Source organism: Puma concolor, chromosome B3 (genome assembly GCF_028749965.1).
Source record: "Puma concolor isolate L17-30 chromosome B3, mPumCon1.1.hap2, whole genome shotgun sequence".
Classification (NCBI taxonomy): domain Eukaryota; kingdom Metazoa; phylum Chordata; class Mammalia; order Carnivora; family Felidae; genus Puma; species Puma concolor.
This window is the reverse complement of record NC_141672.1, coordinates 60883106-60907691: the sequence shown is the minus strand read 5'-3', so window position 1 is coordinate 60907691 and position 24586 is coordinate 60883106.

The window sequence follows — 24586 nt, the reverse complement described above, 5'->3', positions numbered from 1 at the left end:
CTACCAGTGACTCAGTTAAATCATCTTGCACTGACGGCATTATTGAAAGCCACGAATAGGAAGTTTTGCTCTCCAACAGAAGAAAGTTCATTGCTGCATTTGTTGTGGGGCTGTGTTCCTTGTGGCACTCCACCTACATGGCTGGCGGGGCTGCAAGAGCGGCTGCCCAGTTCCTAACTATTGCTTATAGGTATGACCTGAGAGCATCTCACTTCTTGCCTTCCATCATCAGTTTCCCTGTTGCCCCTGAAGCATCAAACACTGGAGGATTTTCTTAGTACACATACACACTCATAAATAGACACACACATGCGCACGCACACACAGTCAAGGCTCAGAAGTCTGTAGACTCTGGGCAGACGGGCAAGGCCCAGACTGGTGTTTGCTTCATCTGCTCGTCCCCTAGGGCTGTTGTTCATGCAGATTTTGCGGCCCCTGCTGTTTTGAATCCAGATTCCCAAGCCAGAGCTGGAGGGACTAAGAGGCACAAAATACAAGAGAAGGGCAGATGACATCCATGGAATGAACTTTGACTAATGAAATGTGAGAACTGGCACATATTTTTTTCTCCTTCTCTCCCTGATCTGAGACTAATTTGAGGCACAGTTAGTCTACAGCCTCAGTGCAGATGTCTCCTAAAACCAAGTAATCCTTTGCACACATCACAAAGCTCTGGCCAGCTCATTAACATGTCCCATTGCATTTTCTATCCCTCCTTTCCTGCCACTACCTCTCTGCCCTCACTCCTGATCCTGGCATTGCACTCCACAATTAACTATTAACATGTAAGATTGGGCCTCAGACTGTTTTCTAAAGACCCCAGGCTAAGACAGATAACAAGTACTACTATATATTTTAGGTTAAAAATACCTTTTCCCATGTTTGCCATATACTGCTTACTCATATGTTCATAATGATAACCACTGTCTCTCAAACATTTTTAACTCCATTACTTCTCTCTATGGTCACACTTGCCTGTCAAAGCCAACCATTCCCTTTCTTCTGTCATTTGTTCCCTCCTCCCTCCCTTCTTTCCTCTTTCTTTTATATAATACACATACGCAAAAATGAATAAAACATAAATGTGTATTTGAACAATAACACACTACCCAGGTCAAGAAATAACATCATTATCAGCACCCCAGCAGCCACATACCCCTTTTGATGTAAGTCCACTCCCAGCACCCCAGACTTAAGTATTATACTACCTTTATTAAGGTACTATTTATTTATTATTTCGAGAGACAGAGAGAACACAGGCAGGGGAGGGCAGAGAGAGAAGGGGAGAGAGAGAGAATCTCAAGCAGGCTCCATACTGTCAGCGCAGAGCCCAATGTGGGACTAGATCCCATGAACCACAAGATCATGACCTGAGCCAAAACCAAGAGTTGGATGTTAACCTACTGAGCCACCCAGACGTCCCATGTATTATTCTACCTTTAACCATCACTATGTATCAGTAGTTCATGAAAGTAAGAAACAAAACTGGAACTGTCCTTCTTTGGCACCAGATGAAGAGGTTTTCTCTAACAACTATCACCCAAGTAAGACCTAAAGTTTATTATGATTATGTGTGCAACTTACAGCCAAAAATTTGACAAAACAATTCATCTTCTCATTCTAGAAAACAGGAAAGTCTATAACCACCACAATAACAAGAAAAAGAATGTCAAATGGGCACCTGGGTGGCCCAGTCGGTTACACATCTGACTTCGGCTCAGGTCATGATCTCACAGTTCTTGAGTTCGAGTCACGTTTCAGACTCTGTGCTGACCTCTGGGAGCCTGGAGCCTGCTTCAGATTCTGTGTCCTTCTCTCTGCCCCTTCCCTACTTGTACTCTGTCTCTCTCTCTCAAAATAAATAAACATTAACTTAAAAAAAGGAGAAAAATGTCAAATGTACCTTTCATGACTCAGGATTCCTTTGATGATCTCAATTTCACCTATAAGAACATACACTGTGTTTAAGACAACAATTCCGGAAATAAAAGGTAACTTAGGCCAAAAAGCAGACTGAAGATTGAGAGTTTCATTCCTGGATCTGCAATTAGCTCACCACTACTTTTATAAAAATGCTTAATTTTTCTCCTTATCAGCAAAATAATATACTACAACATAATCAACAAACCCAACCAACAAGGCAGAGAGACAGGTATTGATTTGCTTTCCTAAGACCCAGGGGCTTCAGTGAATCAGACTTCTGGGAAGCTAACCATTCCTTAAACACATCATAGTTTTACAACTAAAATGTGAAACTCAGATTGTCTCTTTCTCTCTAGGCCTTGGTGGTTTGTGGGGATGGGAGGGTGGAAATTTTCACCTGTTGAGGGGCAAGTTTTCTTTTGCTTTCTTTTTCTTTTGCAAAAATAGTTGAGGGAGAAAAGGATTCACATCAGCAGCCAAACAAATACTTCTGAAATTATTTTTTAATTATCCTTCCTCTATTACCCTTCTGTTACTTCCCCCATGAAAGCCCTGTATACATCCTTCCATACCTTTTTTTCATAGAAATGTATTGAAGCACAGGTATACGTGCATGGACTTCCTGGTTTTTTATTTATACACAAATGGAATCTTTTTATGCATAGTAGTTTGCTTTCACATATTACTTTTAGTTTTGTAATATACATATTACTTTTACTAGCTTTAGATACATCATGGATATAACTCTAGATCAATAAACATAAGATGAATTCATTCTTATTAACTGCGGAATAATATCACAGTATGGGTAAAAATTAATCATTTCTCTACTGAAGCCCATGCAAGTTACTTTCAGGTTTCTGCTTCTACAAATAATACCTCAATAAACTTCTTATCTACTGGAGTTTTTATGTCAATGGAACAGAGTTCCAAAAATAGGACTCCTGAGTAAAAAAATTACCTGTATTATTTATTTTTAGATATATAGCCTACTTTTTAAAATGTTATAATTTATACTTCTACAAGGAAGAAATGTGTGCATAATCTCTTACTGGCTATTTTTAGTGTGTAAATTTTGTCTAATAGGTGGAAAGTAGTTGTGCTTTCTAACTCATGGTTGCACTTTCCTAATTACTCCTGAGGTTAACTATCTTCTGTATGGTATTTATCCTCTACTTTTTTTTATTGGTTTGGTTAGCCTTTTCACTTTCCTAATTTGAGTTTTATTTTTGGAATCAATTTGTGGGAGATCTTTGAAGGATACTAACCCTTTTTTGGGCATTTGGTTAATATCTCTCAAAACTCTCCCACAAATTTCCATATGTGATGTAAACTTTCTTCTCAGTTTATGGTTCTTTTTTACCTTGCTTGCGAGGTCTTCTGCCATATAGGGTTTTTTTTAATGTTTATTTATTTGTTTGTTTTGAAAGAGAGAGACAGAGAAAGCAGGAAAGGAGAGAGAGGGGGAGAGAGAGAGAGAGAGAGACTGAGAGAGAGAGAGGGAGAGAAAGAGAGAATCCCAATCCCCAGCTAGGGGGCTCTATCTCATGACCATGAGATCATAACGTGAGTTGAAATCGAGAGACAGACACTTAACTGACTGAGCCACCCAGGTGCCCCTACCATATAGATTTTTAAATTTTATATAATTGTGATAGGAATTATCAGGTGCCCACCAAAATCTGTTCTGCTTCCTTCTTTTATGCATGACTAGAATGTACTTCCCTTGAAGTTCGGTGTGACCTGGGACTAACTTTCACCAATGTAATGTCTGCAGGAGTAGTGTATATCTCTTCCCAGATTTAGGCCTCAAAAAGTAGCCATGCCCAGTGAGCCTGGGTGGCTCACTTGGTTGAGCATCTGACTCTTGATCTCAGTTCAGGTCCTGATCTCACAGTTCGTGGTATCGAGACCTGCATTGGGCTTTGCACTGACAGCATGGAGCCTGCTTGGGATTCTCCCTCTCCCTCTCTCTGCTCTTCCCCTACTTGTTCGTTTTCCCTCTCTCTTTCTCTCTCTCTCTCTCAATAAATAAATACACTTTAAAAAAAATTAGCCATGCTCCCTCCATGCTCTCTTCCTCTTTCTACCAAGTGGAACTTGAACATGGACAAAACAGCCCAGTTTTGAGCATGGAGAGGACAATATCCGAGGAGATGACAAAGCCACATGTATCAGTCAGGATCCAATCAGGAGATAGAGTCCAGGGGGAATTTTAATATAAAGAACTCTTAAACTCTGATAAATGATATGAGGAAACACTATATGGGACCCAAGAGCTGAGAGAGAGCATCCAGTGAAGGCCAAACTTAGAAAGGGGCTCCTTTCCCAAGGCTGGAGTTCAGGCCTCATTTAATTTAGCCCATTAGACAGCAGAGACTTTTGTTTGTTTGGCCAAGCCAGAGCTGGTGTGCAGTCACTGGACAAGGAGGAAGCACCCCTCCAGAGTGCAGGTAGGTACAGACAGTCAACACAGGTCTGGTGGCATAGGCATGCAAAGGGGGAGGGGGGGACCTGGGGCACAAGACTACAAAGGGAATTGTGGCACCCCTGTGGGCAGAAGGACTTTAGGAACAAGTTTTGGTGTTAAGTGGGCCTCAGGAAAATCATCACCGGACATGGCTGAGGCTGTAAGGTTGCCAAAGTACTGCTCATTCTGGGTGCACATTTGGGGCAGAACTCTACTGGACATCCTCACATCCGCACTGCTCATCCACCATGCAGCCACCAGAAGCAGTAGGAAAAACTCCGGTTTCCAGCAACATCCCTCCAGCACCCTCTATTGAGAAAGCTTGACATCTTGCATACTATAAAGGAAAGATGCCTCAAGAATTCTGTTCCCTACCAGAAAGCATGTATTAAAAGTAAATGTGGAGCTTAAAGGCAATAAAATGATAACTGGCACACTGCAACTTGTCAACTTGGAAAGAGCCCGAGTTCCTGAATGACCACACGGTCCACTCACAGCCTACCTCCCACCTGGAATGCTTGCCTCAGAAATGTTACATGAGAGAGAAATAGCTTTTATATCTTTTGAGTCACTTGGAGGGGGAAGCTCTTTACAATAGCAGTTTGGTTTGATCTTAATTAGTTCAGTGGTCAGTTATGTTCATCTTTTCTGCATGGCTTCTGGGGTTTCTGCCTTGCTTAGGAAGATCCCCTAAATTTCATTTATAACTATATAGCAGGTGACTATCCAATGAGGGAAAGAGTACTCAAAAGAGAATATTGCCACCTGGCTACTTGCCAGCCACTTCCTGATACAAATAAGCAAAAAGAAAAGAAAAGAAAGACAAAGGAACGTTATGTAAGTAAAGTTCCATAAACACAAACCACTCTAGTTCCTTTAAGAAATCTCTGTTGAGGGGCGCCTGGGTGGCGCAGTCGGTTAAGCGTCCGACTTCAGCCAGGTCACGATCTCGCGGTCCGTGAGTTCGAGCCCCGCGTCAGGCTCTGGGCTGATGGCTCGGAGCCTGGAGCCTGTTTCCGATTCTGTGTCTCCCTCTCTCCCTGCCCCTCCCCCGTTCATGCTCTGTCTCTCTCTGTCCCAAAAATAAATAAACATTGAAAAAAAAAAAATTAGAGACAAGAGGAAGATGGCGGCGTAGGAGGACGCTGGGCTCACCGCGCGTCCTGCTGATCACTTAGATTCCACCTACACCTGCCTAAATAACCCAGAAAACCACCAGAGGATTAGCAGAACGGAGTCGCCGGAGCCAAGCGCAGACGAGAGGCCCATGGAAGAGGGTAGGAAGGGCGGCGAGGCGGTGCGCGCTCCACGGACTGGCGGGAGGGAGCCGGGGCGGAGGGGCGGCTCGCCGGCCAAGCAGAGCCCCCGAGTCTGGCTTGCAAAAAGCGGAGGGGCCTGAAGGACTGTATTCTGACAGCAAGCGCGACTTAGCGTCTGGGAGGTCATAAGCTAACAGCTCTGCTCAGAAAGCGGGAAGGCTGGAGGACAAAGGGAAGGAGAGCTGCTGAGCCCCCGGACAACAGAGCTCAGTTTGGTGGGGAACAAAGGCGCTCGCCAGCGCCATCTTCCCCGCCCATCCCCCCAGCCAAAATCCCAAAGAGAACCAGTTCCTGCCAGGGAACTTGCTCGCTCCGCGCAAACACCCAACTCTGCGCTTCTGCGGAGCCAAACCTCCGGCAGCGGATCTGACTCCCTCCTGCTGCCACAGGGCCCCTCCTGAAGTGGATCACCTAAGGAGAAGCAAGCTAAGCCTGCCCCTCCTGCCCCTGTGCACCTTGCCTACCCACCCCAGCTAAGACGCCAGATCCCCAGCGTCACAAGCCTGGCAGTGTGCAAGTAGCCCAGACAGACCACCCCACCCCACAGTGAATCCCGCCCCTAGGAGAGGGGAAGAGAAGGCACGCACCAGTCTGACTGTGGCCCCAGCGGTGGGCTGGGAGCAGACATCAGGTCTGACTGCGGCTCCGCCCACCAACTCCAGTTATACACCACAGCACAGGGGAAGTGCCCTGCAGGTCCTCACCACGCCAGGGACTATCCAAAATGACCAAGCGGAAGAATTCCCCTCAGAAGAATCTCCAGGAAATAACAACAGCTAATGAGCTGATCAAAAAGGATTTAAATAATATAACAGAAAGTGAATTTAGAATAATAGTCATAAAATTAATCGCTGGGCTTGAAAACAGTATAGCGGACAGCAGAGAATCTCTTGCTACAGAGATCAAGGGGCTAAGGAACAGTCACGAGGAGCTGAAAAACGCTTTAAACGAAATGCATAACAAAATGGAAACCACCACGGCTCGGATTGAAGAGGCAGAGGAGAGAATAGGTGAACTAGAAGATAAAGTTATGGAAAAAGAGGAAGCTGAGAAAAAGAGGGATAAAAAAATCCAGGAATATGAGGGGAAAATTAGAGAACTAAGTGATACACTAAAAAGAAATAATATACGCATCATTGGTATCCCAGAGGAGGAAGAGAGAGGGAAAGGTGCTGAAGGGGTACTTGAAGAAATAATAGCTGAGAACTTCCCTGAACTGGGGAAGGAAAAAGGCATTGAAATCCAAGAGGCACAGAGAACTCCCTTCAGACGTAACTTGAATCGATCTTCTGCACGACATATCATAGTGAAACTGGCAAAATACAAGGATAAAGAGAAAATTCTGAAAGCAGCAAGGGGTAAACGTGCCCTCACATATAAAGGGAGACCTATAAGACTCGTGACTGATCTCTCTTTTGAAACTTGGCAGGCCAGAAAGAATTGGCACGAGATTTTCAGTGTGCTAGACAGAAAAAATATGCAGCCGAGAATCCTTTATCCAGCAAGTCTGTCATTTAGAATCGAAGGAGAGATAAAGGTCTTCCCAAACAAACAAAAACTGAAGGAATTTGTCACCACTAAACCAGCCCTACAAGAGATCCTAAGGGGGACCCTGTGAGACAAAGTACCAGAGACATCACTACAAGCATAAAACATACAGACATCACAATGACTCTAAACCCATATCTTTCTATAATAACACTGAATGTAAATGGATTAAATGCGCCAACCAAAAGACATAGGGTATCAGAATGGATAAAAAAACAAGACCCATCTATTTGCTGTCTACAAGAGACTCATTTTAGACCTGAGGACACCTTTAGATTGAGAGTGAGGGGATGGAGAACTATTTATCATGCTACTGGAAGCCAAAAGAAAGCTGGAGTAGCCATCCTTATATCAGACAAACTAGACTTTAAATTAAAGGCTGTAACAAGAGATGAAGAAGGACATTATATAATAGTGACAGGGTCTATCCATCAGGAAGAGCTAACAATTATAAATGTCTATGCGCCGAATACCGGAGCGCCCAAATATATAAAACAATTACTCATAAACACAAGCAACCTTATTGATAAGAATGTGGTAATTGCAGGGGACTTTAACACCCCACTTACAGAAATGGATAGATCATCTAGACACACGATCAATAAAGAAACAAGGGCCCTGAATGAGACATTGTATCAGATGGACTTGACAGATATATTTAGAACTCTGCATCCCAAAGCAACAGAATATACTTTCTTCTCGAGTGCACATGGAACATTCTCCAAGATAGATCATATACTGGGTCACAAAACAGCCCTTCATAAGTTTACAAGAATTGAAATCATACCATGCATACTTTCAGACCACAACGCTATGAAGCTTGAAATCAACCACAGAAAAAAGTCTGGAAAACCTCCAAAAGCATGGAGGTTAAAGAACACCCTACTCACGAATGAGTGGGTCAACCAGGCAATTAGAGAAGAAATTAAAAAATATATGGAAACAAACGAAAATGAAAATACAACAATCCAAACGCTTTGGGACGCAGCAAAGGCAGTCCTGAGAGGAAAATACATTGCAATCCAGGCCTATCTCCAGAAACAAGAAAAATCCCAAATACAAAATCTAACAGCACACCTAAAGGAAATAGAAGCAGAACAGCAAAGGCAGCCTAAACCCAGCAGAAGAAGAGAAATAATAAAGATCAGAGCAGAAATAAACAATATAGAATCTAAAAAAACTGTAGAGCAGATCAATGAAACCAACAGTTGGTTTTTTGAAAAAATAAACAAAATTGACAAACCTCTAGCCAGGCTTCTCAAAAAGAAAAGGGAGATGACCCAAATAGATAAAATCATGAATGAAAATGGAATGATTACAACCAATCCCTCAGAGATACAAACAATTATCAGGGAATACTATGAAAAATTATATGCCAACAAACTGGACAACCTGGAAGAAATGGACAAATTCCTGAACACCCACACTCTTCCAAAACTCAATCAGGAGGAAATAGAAAGCTTGAACAGACCCATAACCAGCGAAGAAATTGAATCGGTTATCAAAAATCTCCCAACAAATAAGAGTCCAGGACCAGATGGCTTCCCAGGGGAGTTCTACCAGACGTTTAAAGCAGAGATAATACCTATCCTTCTCAAGCTATTCCAAGAAATAGAAAGGGAAGGAAAACTTCCAGACTCATTCTATGAAGCCAGTATTACTTTGATTCCTAAACCAGACAGAGACCCAGTAAAAAAAGAGAACTACAGGCCAATATCCCTGATGAATATGGATGCCAAAATTCTCAATAAGATACTAGCAAATCGAATTCAACGGCATATAAAAAGAATTATTCACCATGATCAAGTGGGATTCATTCCTGGGATGCAGGGCTGGTTCAACATTCGCAAAACAATCAACGTGATACATCACATTAACAAAAAAAAAGAGAAGAACCATATGATCCTGTCAATCGATGCAGAAAAGGCCTTTGACAAAATCCAGCACCCTTTCTTAATAAAAACTCTTGAGAAAGTCGGGATAGAAGGAACATACTTAAAGATCATAAAAGCCATTTATGAAAAGCCCACAGCTAACATCATCCTCAACGGGGAAAAACTGAGAGCTTTTTCCCTGAGATCAGGAACACGACAGGGATGCCCACTCTCACCGCTGTTGTTTAACATAGTGCTGGAAGTTCTAGCATCAGCAATCAGACAACAAAAGGAAATCAAAGGCGTCAAAATTGGCAAAGATGAAGTCAAGCTTTCGCTCTTTGCAGATGACATGATATTATACATGGAAAATCCGATAGACTCCACCAAAAGTCTGCTAGAACTGATACATGAATTCAGCAAAGTTGCAGGATACAAAATCAATGTACAGAAATCAGTTGCATTCTTATACACTAACAATGAAGCAACAGAAAGACAAATAAAGAAACTGATCCCATTCACAATTGCACCAAGAAGCATAAAATACCTAGGAATCAATCTAACCAAAGATGTAAAGGATCTGTATGCTGAAAACTATAGAAAGCTTATGAAGGTAATTGAAGAAGATTTAAAGAAATGGAAAGACATTCCCTGCTCATGGATTGGAAGAATAAATATTGTCAAAATGTCAATACTACCCAAAGCTATCTACACATTCAATGCAATCCCAATCAAAATGGCACCAGCATTCTTCTCGAAACTAGAACAAGCAATCCTAAAATTCATATGGAACCACAAAAGGCCCCGAATAGCCAAAGTAATTTTGAAGAAGAAGACCAAAGCAGGAGGCATCACAATCCCAGACTTTAGCCTCTACTACAAAGCTGTCATCATCAAGACAGCATGGTATTGGCACCAAAACAGACACATAGACCAATGGAATAGTATAGAAACCCCAGAACTAGACCCACAAACGTACGGCCAACTCATCTTTGACAAAGCAGGAAAGAACATCCAATGGAAAAAAGACAGTCTCTTTAACAAATGGTGCTGGGAGAACTGGACAGCAACATGCAGAAGGTTGAAACTAGACCACTTTCTCACACCATTCACAAAAATAAACTCAAAATGGATAAAGGACCTGAATGTGAGACAGGAAACCATCAAAACCTTAGAGGAGAAAGCAGGAAAAGACCTCTCTGACCTCAGCCGTAGCAATCTCTTACTCGACACATCCCCAAAGGCAAGGGAATTAAAAGCAAAAGTGAATTACTGGGACCTTATGAAGATAAAAAGCTTCTGCACAGCAAAGGAAACAACCAACAAAACTAAAAGGCAACCAACGGAATGGGAAAAGATATTTGCAAATGACATATCGGACAAAGGGCTAGTATCCAAAATCTATAAAGAGCTCACCAAACTCCACACCCGAAAAGCAAATAACCCAGTGAAGAAATGGGCAGAAAACATGAATAGACACTTCTCTAAAGAAGACATCCGGATGGCCAACAGGCACATGAAAAGATGTTCAGCGTCGCTCCTTATCAGGGAAATACAAATCAAAACCACACTCAGGTATCACCTCACGCCAGTCAGAGTGGCCAAAATGAACAAATCAGGAGACTATAGATGCTGGAGAGGATGTGGAGAAACGGGAACCCTCTTGCACTGTTGGTGGGAATGCAAATTGGTGCAGCCGCTCTGGAAAGCAGTGTGGAGGTTCCTCAGAAAATTAAAAATAGACCTACCCTATGACCCAGCAATAGCACTGCTAGGAATTTATCCAAGGGACACAGGAGTACTGATGCATAGGGGCACTTGTACCCCAATGTTCATAGCAGCACTCTCAACAATAGCCAAATTATGGAAAGAGCCTAAATGTCCATCAACTGATGAATGGATAAAGAAATTGTGGTTTATATACACAATGGAGTACTACGTGGCAATGAGAAAAAATGAAATATGGCCTTTTGTAGCAACGTGGATGGAACTGGAGAGTGTGATGCTAAGTGAAATAAGCCATACAGAGAAAGACAGATACCATATGGTTTCACTCTTATGTGGATCCTGAGAAACTTAAGAGAAACCCATGGGGGAGGGGAACAAAAAAAAAAAAAAAAAAAAAAAAAAAAGAGGTTAGAGTGGGAGAGAGCCAAAGCATAAGAGACTGTTGAGAACTGAGAACAAACTAAGGGTTGATGGGGGGTGGGAGGGAGGAGAGGGTGGGTGATGGGTACTGAGGAGGGCACCTTTTGGGATGAGCACTGGGTGTTGTATGGAAACCAATTTGACAATAAATTTCATATATAAAAAAAAAAAAAAATTAAAAAAAAAAAAAAAAAAGAAATCTCTGTTGAATACCTCCCAAAATACAGACTTAAAGCAGCTGCAGAAAGAGAGTGATTTAATATAAAATAATCACAATCACAAGTTCTGCTAGTTGGCTGAATGTCTTCACCACTCTATATAAACATTTGTTAATTACACAAGTGGCTCGAAAGGCTAGAAACACAGAAGATGTAGTTCAGTAGAAAGTTCTACACTGTCTTCCTCCAAAAATTATTCCTCTGGGCTACAACTCAGGTCTAACCTGAAGATTGTCCTGTCACATGAAAAGCTAGTTATAGTCTGTCCATGTATTCTCCATTGTCCTCCTTTCCTGTAGCATTATTTTCTTTTTTGTAAGAAAAGAGCATGGCATTACAGGTAAAGTCAGTCAACATTTAAGGCTGTAGTCTGTATGCATGTTGTATTGGCTAACCCCTAGGATAAAAGGCAAAGGAAAACGAGACCCCATCCAGATCCAAAAGTGTTATGGGCTCTCAGGGAATGTGAATCAACCCATGAAACAGGCCACAGGAACTTATCACTGATTAAAGCATCAGTTGTGGCAAGTGCCCACCAGCTCTAAGAACAATGAAGAGATACCGGTTAAACACATTTTTCACCTCCCTTTTCCTGCACACATCCACAAGTAATCACAGTATATGTATGTGTAAATACTGGCTCACTAATTGAGGCCACCAGAAGACAAGGCAATAGTGACAATGTGGTGATTACCTGAAGGTGGCTGGTGATAAATATCATTGTGCTTTTTGCATTGTATGAATTTATTACATTTCAGCCACTTGTTCTAAATAATATCATAAAATCCACTAACAAATAACAGCTTTCTCACTATTGTTTTTTTGTGATCTGGAATCCTTTTCTGGAAATTCCAGCTTACATTCTGTTGTAATAGAAAACAAAATCACCTACCATTGCTCCCAACATTTTAACCCCATCATACCTTCCTCCCTGACCCCACCTGCTATCCTTCAAGACTCTCTTCAAATGTAACTCCTCTGTTGGGTCTTTTCTGAGTTCCTCTAGAATAGAATTAATCCATCCAGCATGAGTGTTGTTGTAGCACTTGGACACAATTACAACATCTTCATCTCCTACTGATCTGTAGCAGAGATTTGGTCTCATATATAGATTTTTACTGTGTGTCATTTGTATGTGACCAATAAAAGTTTATTAAACGAATAAAATGTTTAAGTTTGCTGCATTACCTCCATCCTCTAATGTCATGACTTTAAATTCTTAAAATGTTTCACAAAGTGACTAATAATGTTCCACTAAAATAGTGTGCCGTTTGCATTTAGAGCAATGTTAAAAAGCTCTCTGCCACTCATTCAGCAGCCCTTTTCTATGGTGGGTTATGTCCTGGACGTGCGCTGCCCTCTGCTGGTGTCCATTTAAACAAGCGCATACATGGTACCTGCTGTGCAAGGCTGGCCTTTCTTTAAATGGTTCTAAACCCCTGTAGCTCTGGACAGGAGATAACAACGCGGTCATAAACTATTTACAGAAGGCCAGTAGTGCAAAATGTTCACTTTCATTTTATAGTCGGTAAAGAATAGGCCAGATACCAAATAGGAAATAAAGGCTGGTAAATTTCTTTATAGCTGTTTATAGGGGTCCTGAGTTGCTTTAAATATTTGTATTATTTTTATTATGCCCATAATTTTAAGTGGCTTTATTCCAATCTTTCTAGGACCACACAACTATATCAAAGAAATAGAACATATTAACGCCCATTAAAGTTCCATGATCCCAGGGAAAAGTGAAGAGATTCAAGTAACTGATGGTGCCAATCTTTGCACAAAATCATAAAATAAATGTATATTTATTGACTTGAAAGGCATTAATAATATATTAAAACAGTATGTGTATTCATGTGTACATGTAGGTGTATAGATACTGATATAGATATAGTTTCATATATATTGCAGTGTGTTTCTATTATGTAAATACATATTTTATATGCACAGATCTGTAGGCAGAAAGGTCAGGAATAATATATCAGAATGATAATGATTGTAATTGGTAAGTAGATGGCAACATTTTTAGGTACTCTTAATTTCTCTATCTGTATTTTTCTAATTTTTCTGAATCAGGAAGTAGTGGGGTAACGAAAAAATGAAGACAGAAAAACTCAGCTAATGTTACCAGGGGAAATATTAATAAACGAAACCGGAAGTCAAGATTAAAACTGCCCGTTCATGCAAGTAACAGAGGCACCTTCTGATACAAGCATCACTAAGAGAAACAGATCTATAGCTGCCAATTACGGGAAATGTGCTGAGCCCCAGAAGGCCGTCCTCTTGAGGGGCAGGCTGGGTGAGGCATGGTTCAGCCCCATTTATGTGGCAATTAATCATTAAGCCAGTCTGTTCTTCATTAAGAAACCAATGAAGTCAGGCCCACGGTTGCTCTGGAAATGTGTATGGCTTGCTAAAAGACTGCTTGAGTTAGTCCAAAAAGGAACCAAACCATAGGCACCATGTTAAGAATGCTCAAGACAGGGGGGAAATGGCATGGACACTTGGCAAAGAAAGCTCAGCAATTTTCTTTTTAATTATTGAGATAAGAAAGTGAGTTTGGTTTCATTTAGCTGTTCAAATAGAAATCTATTTAAATATTTAAACAGAAAAGCCTCCTGATCTACCATCCTGCCCTCCTGTAACAGCTATGGCCTTTCCACAGAGATAAATTTTATAGTGGATTTGGTTTGGGAAACTTCTATTTTATGGGTTAGAAATTGATTTCAAGAGCCTTCAGCAGAGTAAAACACACACAATTGTGTATTTGCTCTGGGGGTAAGTCCACACTCCCTTGCAGTACAAACTAAATCTCCTGCTGGTAAACACTAGGATGTTTGGCATTTGAATTGCTTCTCTTTTAGAGATATGGTCCTGATAATCTCTTTCACAAACCATTAAGGACCCAAACCCTCCCCAAATGCCTCGTTCCTTACTTCCTAGACATCATCCTGCACTGTTTTCTTCCATTCTACTTGGGCAAATAAAATTCAACAACCTCAAAGCAACAAATATTTAGGTACCTCCTTGCTGTTCCCAGTGAAACTTTAACCTCCCAGATGGGTCCCTATAACCAGACAAATCTTCCTGCTCTCTTCCATAATGGAAGCCCATTCCATAATTTAAAGATTTGCTTCAATCATGTATCTTTCAAGAAGCAATTCCATAAGAAGGGGGAAAGGGACCCTGTCACAGCATTTAACCCATCAGCCTTTCCATGTTTCCAGGGTTTTACTCTGCCTAGAATCCCCAGCCCATTTTTTCATCCAGCAAAATACTTTGACTTTGAAGATCTAGCTTAACTGTCAATACCTCAGTCTCCTCTAAAAATGTAAGTTTCAATCATTCCCTGACAATCATTCCCAACTGCCTTGTACATACTTCAAGCAGAGGTCTAAAATTGTATTTCAATTTTTTGTTTATATATCTGTCTTCTCCCTTTATACTGTGCATTCCCAAGGAAACAGTCTCTCATCATGACATTCCCATTACCTACTGTTCAAGAAATAATGCTGAATGAATGAATAAATGAATATAACAACCCCTACAGAATCCAATTTGCCTATATACTTTAACAGATCCAAAAGACAGGGTGAGAGCTTTATCTCAACTCTTTTTATGAATCAAACAAGTGCTTTTTTTTTTTTTTTTTAATTTAGAGAAAGTGCACAAGTGGGGGAAGGGGCAGAGAGAGAAAGAGAGAGAAAGAGAAAGAATCTCAAGCAGGTTCCACACAGGTCTCAATCCCACGACCCTGGGATCATGACATGAGTTAAAATCAAGAGTCAGATATCCAACTGACTGAGCCACCCAGGCGCCCCCAAATGAGTACTATTTTAATTAATATTTAACAGAATGGCATTTATTCATATTTTTGCAGAGGGTAGTGTGAAAGTAGCAATTTTCACTTCATGGTTTCTCATGGGAAAAAATAAGCTTTTCAAGAAAAAAACATAGATTTTCCTAGCAGCTCAAACTTCCTTTCACCAAATTCTGCTAACCCAAAACAGCCAGCCAAGAACTGTGTCACATTTTGTCACCCCAGAGAAGATTTTTTTTCCTGCTACACTTGTGTGAATTTCCTACATGGCTTTCTTCAGCTCTGTGTGCCATAGGTGGCTAGGTAAAGAAAATTTCAGTATTATTGCTTGATTCAAAAGTAAGAGACCCTGTAAATTTTTATGCTCCCAGTGTAGCCTTTTATTTTTGTTAATCATATCTCTTCCTCAAGAAACTTATACCTCCATAATCATGAATTGTACTCTTCCCCCTAAACTCCTTCCTGTTATTATTCCTAACTATTCCACACATAAAGTTCTTCCTGTATCCTTTAAAATTAATCACTTTGTTGGTTAAGTTAAATTTTGTCTACTTCCTGTTAGCCAACAAGCAAGTTGAGAAAGATACAGTCATTCTTTCAAGTACACAGTAGCACAAAATGCAATCTACAAGCTAGCACAAAACCATCTAATAAACCAAAGGAAGCTCCCACTCTAGTAATTCAGTGAAGGTCCAAGCTGTCACTATTCCATCACTTGATTTGTTCACCTGTGAAGCCATAGGTTTGTTATTTGGAAATACAAAGCAGGAGCTGCTGTCCTCATAATTCAGTTCAGGAAAAAATAAAAATAAAATTTTGACATCTATTACTTGAATATTTCAGATGAACACAGGTCAGCATGAACAGTACAAGTAGAAATGTCAGGTTTAATGTCTTTGTAACACAAAACAACCATCGTTAATTGGCAAATCAGAGTATTTTGCCTGTAGTAACACTTCTGTTTTCAACTTAAATATTTATTTACCTGATACATCTCTGAAATCTATAGCTAGTTTCATCCCTCAGCCAGTTTGTACATCAACAGTTTTGTTAAGCATAGCAAAATGATCATCTATATTTGTACATAGTATAATCCCCAAGGCTAAGAGTTAATGTTAATACCCTCTGGATGTGCTAGGATCTCCCAATGAAGTGGTACACAAAATCAATCTTTTGGTGTGCTAATTAGAAAGCAATCTGAATGGACGTGTGACCATTGACTATATGATAGATACAAGACAAAGGCATTAATGATGTTAAAAAAAATTTTTAAATGTTCAATATGTAAAGTATTTTATTTCCTAAGCTAGATTCATAATAGATTAGTTTTTACTCCGCAAACATGAGTGAATACACTCCACCTGTGCATCTGTGGCAACCAACTAGACACTACAGTTCTAATTCAGGATTATTACATAAACTTGGGTTTGTTTCCAAAGCTATTTGGGGTTATAACTGAACAGAAGTAGCCTATGCTCTTAATTTTGAGACAAAAAACAGATGTATGAAAATATTAACCTTGATGGATAGGATAGCACTAATTTTGCTTCTGGACTTTTTTCCTTTTTGGAAAATTTCTTCACAAAGAAAGATTTGTCTGGGGAGATTCCAATTTTCTCACTGTGTTATTAAAAATTCAGAAACTTTATATAGAGACCATATAACAGTAGAATATTTGGTGGCAATATTTGGTAGGTGGCAGTATTTGGGGTCTAAAACTCATATTAAGATTTGAAACATTTTGATTTATCATAAATTTAATATATGGTCTATCAAATTACTAAAACATTTCCTTTTAATAATGCTTGAAGCTAATACTGCTGCTACTGTAGTTATGAATAATTTAAATTTGAATTTACATGTTTAATCATTTCTGTCTAAAAAAAATAGTGAAACGCAATGTTAGGCTGATTGTTTCTCTGATTTCCATGTAAATTGCCTCTGTTAGTAAATTTGCTTGTCACTTAATACAGTCGAGAATTTATTTAATTACTGAATATTTCTGGCTTGTTTTTTTTTTTTAATAAATCTTACAAGCTTTTCTGGACGGAAAACTTTGTAGTGATCTAATATTCAGTTTTTCTGATATATTGGAATAGAGGTTATTTTTTAAAATCTGACAAAACATAGATTATTTAAATAAAAACAAAGCCTCGCATCTAACTGCATTACTTCAAATGCTTATTTTCTTTATTGTTAATGACACCATCTTAGAAACTGAATATATTTTCCTTTGTGTTTTTCTCAGTGTATTTGATGTCTGTTTCAGATAATACCCCATTTAAATTACTTGAGACTCCTGTTCTCTAAAAGAAATGGGCCAGGAGGAGGTAAGAAGGGAACCGAATTGTCCCTAGATTGTAGAACATGAGATGGCAAAACATGTGGTCAATTATCTTTATGAGCCTGTACCTGATTACACAAGAGAAAACCTGTACCCTCCTAGAAGGCAAGCCCAGAGGTTAAAAGTCATGCTCTCTCAAGAGCTCTCTGCTATGGGGAAGAATCCTCACATACATCAAGGCGAGCCAAAGGCCACACATGGACCAAACTTTCATGAACATGGGCCACAACCTGTCACCACACTTTGCTCTTTACAAGTGCCATCAAAACGTTCATGGATTCATTGATTTAGTCACTCAGCACATACATTTTGAGCATGAAGTATGTGTAAGGCACTACGCAATTCCCTAATGCTAGAGGCATGGCCAGCCCATGCCTGCACCTTGACCCCTTCAATAAGTCAGCAGTATGCACAAGCTCAGAAGCCCATCTACCCCAGAAAAAAGCACAGATTTCTCAAGGTGTCAACATCGACCAAAAAAAAAAAAAAAATCCCACAGAAATCATTTAGAATCAGAAGATAAAGCCAACAGTGTATATGCTGAATTTGCTAGACCTGTTGCTTAATTCTCTTAAGGCTAGCAATTTAACCTTCACTACAGTAACCTTCCTTTGATGTCTTTCAGAATCTTGGTGCATGGACAGGCCTTGTATTTTATGACTAATTGCACAAACATACACACATCTCCTTAAAATGTGTACAAAATTATTCTCTAGACCCAGTTAAGTTTAAAACCCTTTGTGCTTAGATCCTCTACAGTTCATTGAAAATGCTGAAGCCAGTATTCTTTTTTTTTTTTTTTTTTTTTTTTTTTATTTTTTTTTCAACGTTTATTTATTTTTGGGACAGAGAGAGACAGAGCATGAACGGGCGAGGGGCAGAGAGAGAGGGAGACACAGAATCGGAAACAGGCTCCAGGCTCTGAGCCATCAGCCCAGAGCCCGACGCGGGGCTCGAACTCACGGACTGCGAGATCGTGACCTGGCTGAAGTCGGACGCTTAACCGACTGCGCCACCCAGGCGCCCCGAAGCCAGTATTCTTAAGGGTAGGGGCAAGCCATGGTGGGCAAAGTAGATGCAGGTGATAACACTTGGAATGATAGGGAGCACCACTAATTTGTTTGTTCAATAAACATCTTTATTTCCTTACCCTGTACCTGGCTCTGTGCTCTATATAACATTGGAGCTATATAGACAGACATGATTAAAAATAATCACAAGTTAAATTCTTGCCTCAAGCTGCTCATGCTCTCTTAGAACAAGCAGACATGTTAATACTTACCATGCAATAGATGGATATATACAAGACATGTGAACAGGATACTGCAAAACAGAAGCATTACCAGATTGATCTAGAAGCAGGAGAGGAGTCAGAGTTTGACAAAGTAGGTGACAACTGAGCCAAATTGTATCAGACAGGTGGGAATCCTAGGTGAACAAGGGTATAAAAGACATTCAAAGCAGTGGGACGGCACATTGCACTTGGAGAATTAGATGTGGCTAGAATAAAATTGTATCAAGAGATAAAGCTAAAGAAGTAAGCAGACCACAAAGAGCTTTGGATTCATGACTAAGAATAAGCTTGAGTTTTAGTCTGGGGAATCACATGATCAATTTGAGAATGGAACTAGAGGTATAAAATTGGGAATCTTTGATTTATGGATTGAATTTAAAAGTAGAATACATTATATAGATAGAGCTTGTGAGTCAGAAGGGAAGACGGGAAACGAACCCTTTTGAGCACCATCATTTAAGAAGCAGGGAGAGAAATAAGAGTCCATGGGGGACTTTTTAAATCAGCAGCCAGAAGGAGGCTAAGGAATAAATGGGAGATGAGGACCTGAAGATAATCCAGCCAGGCCTCACAAAGAAACCTAAGGCCAGAGAGGAACTGAGGGTCCTGAGGTTTTATTTTTAAGATAGCATTAGAGGAGAAGAAGAGGTTCAACATGCAGGAGAGATCCACAATGTCAGTAGAGGAACTAATCTTGAACCCTGAGAGAAGGGAGTGAAGAGAAATACAGGTGCAGACAAAGACCATTCTGAAAAATCAGTGGTAGAAGTTTTAAGGGTGTTCATTGCTCTCAGCTCTAGTGAGGAGAAAGGTCTAGAGTAGGAAGCATGATGAAAGTTGTAAAGGTTGTAACAACATGATATAGGGAGTAGAAAAGGGAGCTGAATACAAGAACCTAGAAGAATCACCTGGTGGCTTTCTGGTCTGCTTAGGATTGGAAACCCTAATTTTTTATGATGACATCCATCCACAATGCTCTGGATTTCTATTGAGGTTCATCAGCCCAAGAATAAAACCAGAGAAGACTCTCTGTTGAATTGATCCAACATTTGACACTGCATGGCAGATAGACAAGAGAGTCGAAGGTGCTGGCCAGAGAAGTTTAAAAGATGTACGTGGAGGAAGGGAAAAAATTAATCCAGTAGTGGTATGCTACTCAGAAGGCAAAGGGATGTCAGGGAACAACTGGAAGTCTTCACAAATTCAAGAATTGAAGATGATGAAACTTAGAAAGTGAGACAGCTAAAAGGTCAAAAGGCAGTGGCTCAAAAGCAGAGGAGTTCCTAGTGGTGACCAGATCCAAGGTGTGACCAGGAGAGTAAGCTCCAGATGTAGGATGAAGGTACAGACAATGAAATTGAGATAAAGGAACTCCAGGCTAGGATACTGACTGTAAGTTCCCCAGGACTTCATTTATTATGTACCAGACATAACAACCTCATAACAGCCTTATGAGGTGGGAACTATTAGTATCATCATCCTCATTTTACAGCTGAGGAAACTGAGACACAGAAAGGTTAAGTAACTTGCCAAAGTCACATAGCTATTCTAAAAGGCTGAGATTCAAGCCCAGTCTGGCTGCAAAATCCTTGCTCCCAATATTGTACTACATTGCTTCTCCTAGAATGAGAGCAGCTGCATCTGGGAGCCATAAGTAGCACGGCTCAAATCAGGAGGTATTTTTCCTAGGGAGAGTGGAAGATGGCCATCTAAATGCTAAATGCTCTCCCTAATATCAGCAGCATTGATCACTGCATTTATTGAGCTTCCACTATGTGCCAGTTTGTGCTATTTTAAAACAATTGATCCTAACATACCAGTTGTAGAGCCAAAATTTCATTTCTTCCATATTCCTTCCCTGAAATTTGAACAAAAGGTTTTTGTTATAAAAACAAAAGTGATACCCTGGTATTCAGCCTGCTGGGTAGTAGAATCTTAAGTTAATTGATTCTATAAAAATCCACAGCTTAGCAGCCAAATATATTCATCTGGGAAATAATTGAACAATTCACAATCGAATCAAATGATGCTGCACACACAGGAATAACCAGCTGGTAATTGTTTACTTCACAGCCTACCTATGAAAAAACTGGGAAGTCGTACCAAACACTAGTCAACCTGGCCACCCCAGAACTATTTATATTGCAGTATCTGAGACCACATAAGAAAAATATGTAAAGAGGTCAGACTCATTTTTTAAAAAAACCAAATTTTAAATACCTCTAGAATAGTGTGGCTACATGAAAGAGCTCCTTCTTGCTCAAATATTCAATGCTACCATTGAATATTTGGACTACGCTTTAGTCCATCAGTTTTTCAACATCTGCTGAGAATTATATGAAGAACTGTGGCTTGACTGGCAGCACTGCATAAATTTTCTAGTACCTGAGTTTTGGTGGAAGTGGGATGTCAATATCATGTCATAACATGTGTTATTCAATATTTGTGGCAATAAACTTCAGAATGAACTATGACATAGCATAGTTTTTCTGTGTTAATAGAGGATGGAGTCACCTACATTTAAATTTTATAACCTTCTTTTAATGAGTTACTATTTAGTCAGTCTTCCCCAAAAAATCTTTACAGGAAATATCTTGTCTCTTCCCACCCTCCATCAAGGAACCACAAGGTCAAAATGTAGAGGCAATAGGCTAAGAAATTAGAGTTAATTATAATCCTCTATAATATGAGCTATCAAGACTTGCTGATCACCCATAGGAAAATGCAAACACAGTATTGTAATGGAGATCTCTGAAGAAAGAGTAGCCTAGAGAATAGAGACATTGGTCTTAACTCCTGTAACCGCTAACTGGGCATTTGTCCTTGGATATGATACATAATTTCTGTTTCCTCATCTATAGAATAATAATTTCTTCCCACAATTTTTGTAAGAAGTACATACATTAAATCATTTAGCATGTCCCTCATTTAGAACAAAGTTAAATGGCATTTCTTGTTCCCTGCTTTTAATTTGACCTCTCAGCTGCTCTTGATCCTACTGGCTTCTCCCTCCTTCTTGATACATCCTTTTCTCTTGGATGCACTCATTTTCTCCTGTCTCCTGCTATCTTACAAGGCTCCCTTTCTGGACTTTGCAGGAAGACCTCTTACACCAAACCCTTAAATGTCAGATTCCTGTTGAGCTTAATATTCAGCCCTCTTCTGTCTTTATCTCTAGACTCTGTCACTAGGCAAATTCATCCTCTCGCAGGCCTCTGAGTATCAACCGGCCAACCTACCAGCCCCGTGCTCTCCTGATTAAAGGCTCACATATCTTATTATCTATTTGATATCTCAAATTGGGAGGCCTCATAGACATCCCAAATCAACATGTTCAAAACTGGATTTTTTTAGCTTGACTCTAACCCAATGCCAGCCCTGACCTGCCCCTTCTCCAAGCTTCATTATCCCAGGAAATGCTTCACCATCAGCCCAGCACCTCAACGCAGCCTGAGCACTAGCTGATTCTGTTCTTTCCCCACTCTCCACTCCTGGTCCATTATCAAGCCCTGTCAATCTCCTGTCAAGATGATGTACATGTTCCCTTCTAATTCAAAGTCTGGTCTTCTTAGAAGTGATTTCCAAAGGAATCAGTAGCTTTCAAAAACCTCTAATAAAATGTATTTTAAAGATTATTTTTAATTGAAGGTTTGATCACAACTAGATAAATGTTTTAAAGGCAAAGTCTGTTCCCTAGAACATTAGTCCTATAGGATGTTAGTGGGTATCAGAAAAGGGATACAGATCCAAATAAATTTGGAAAATTCTAGATTAAACAATCTTAAGCAGGTTTCACTATTATTATTGTTTTTACTGTAGGACTTCTCAAAAATTTTTAAACAGGCATTGTGAATGCATAAAAAGATCAAGAACCAGGTATCATATATTTGCCTTCTTCTGGCTTATCTGATAAAAAGGGCTCCATGCCACACTTCACTGCTTATCTGGGTCAACCATCAGTTTCACAAGGACTGACATTTGTTTCACATCTGATTATCACTGGAACTCCTAGACCCCTCTCCATCTTCATATAACATTCCTCTTCTTCATGGCATCAGCAGAGGAGTGAATATGAGGCTTGCCACGCATCTTCAAGTGCCCTTCACTTCCCACAAGAAGACATACAAATGACCACTAGGTACTTGAAAAGATAATTGGCATCACTAATCATCAGGGAAATGCAAATAAAAAACTACAATGAGATATCATCTCACACCCATTAAAATGGTTATTATCAAAAAGACAAAAGAGAAGTGTTTGTAGGAGGAGTTACAATGGCAGTATAGTAGGGGACCCTGGGCTAGTCTCATCCCTTGAACACAGCTAGATAAACATCAAGTCATTTGATACACCTAGGAAATCAACCTAAGGATTAAGAGAACATTCTACAAAATTTGAGGGAGAAAATATGGCAAGTACATGGTGCAGAGAGGGGAACTGAGGGAGGGAAAAGCCTCGGTGCTGCAGAAGGGTTGGAGCCCTCTTCACAGATAAGAAAAGGAGAGAGGAGGAAAGAAAGTGGCATGTTGGGTTCACATAAGAAAAGCACTCCCCCAAGGGCACCTGGATGGCTCAGTGGGTTGGGCGACTGACTTCGGCTCAGGTCATGATCTCGAGGTCCATAAGTTTGAGCCCCATGTCGGGCCCTGTGCTGACAGCTTAGAGCCTGGAACATGCTTCAGATTCAGTGTCTCCCTCTCTCTCTGCCCCTCTCCCACTCAAGCTCTGTCTCTGTCTCTCTCAAAAATAAATAAATATTACAAAAAATTAAAAAAAGAAAAAAAGAAAAAAGAAAAGCACTCCCCCAAAACCACTGATGGGGGAATTGTGAGGAACTGACGATCACAAATTTTTGCAAATAGTAAAGCTGAAATCCTGAGTTTTTGGAAGTCTGTGCCTTTTGCTGGAGTAGATGTAAGTAATATATCTGAACAAGAATTTAAAACAACAGTAATAAGAATTCTAGCTGGGCTTTAAAAAGCATAGATGGCATCATTGTTGTGGAGATAAAAAAGACCTAAAAACTAGTCAAGTGAAAATAAAAAATGCTGTAATGAGATAAAACCAACTGTATATAATTACAATGAGGATGGAAGAAGAGAATTGAATAGGTGACACAGAAAGATAAAATTATGGAAAAATAATGAGGCTGAAAGGAGAGTGAAAGAAAACCATTAGATCATGAATATAGACTTAGGAAAATCAGTGATTCCTTAAAGTACAATAATATCCATAGCATAGGAGTCCCAGAAGACGAAGAGCAGGGAAACGGCAGAAGGTTTATATGAACAAATTATAGATGAGAACTTCCCTAAGCTGGGGAAGGAAAACAGGCATTCAAGTACAAGAGGCACAGAGAACTCCACTCAAAATCAACAAAAACAGGACAACACCAAGACATATCATAGCGAAACTTACAAAATACAAGAATAAAGACAGAATTCTGAAAGCAGCTAGGGACAAAAGGTCCTTAATCTACAAGGGTAGACACATAAGGTTAGCAGCAGACCTGTCCACAGAAATGTGGCAGGTCAGAGGGAGTGGCATGATATATTCAATGTGCTAAATGGGAAAAATATGCAGGCAAGAATACTTTATCCAGAAAGGCTGTCATTCAGAATAACAGAG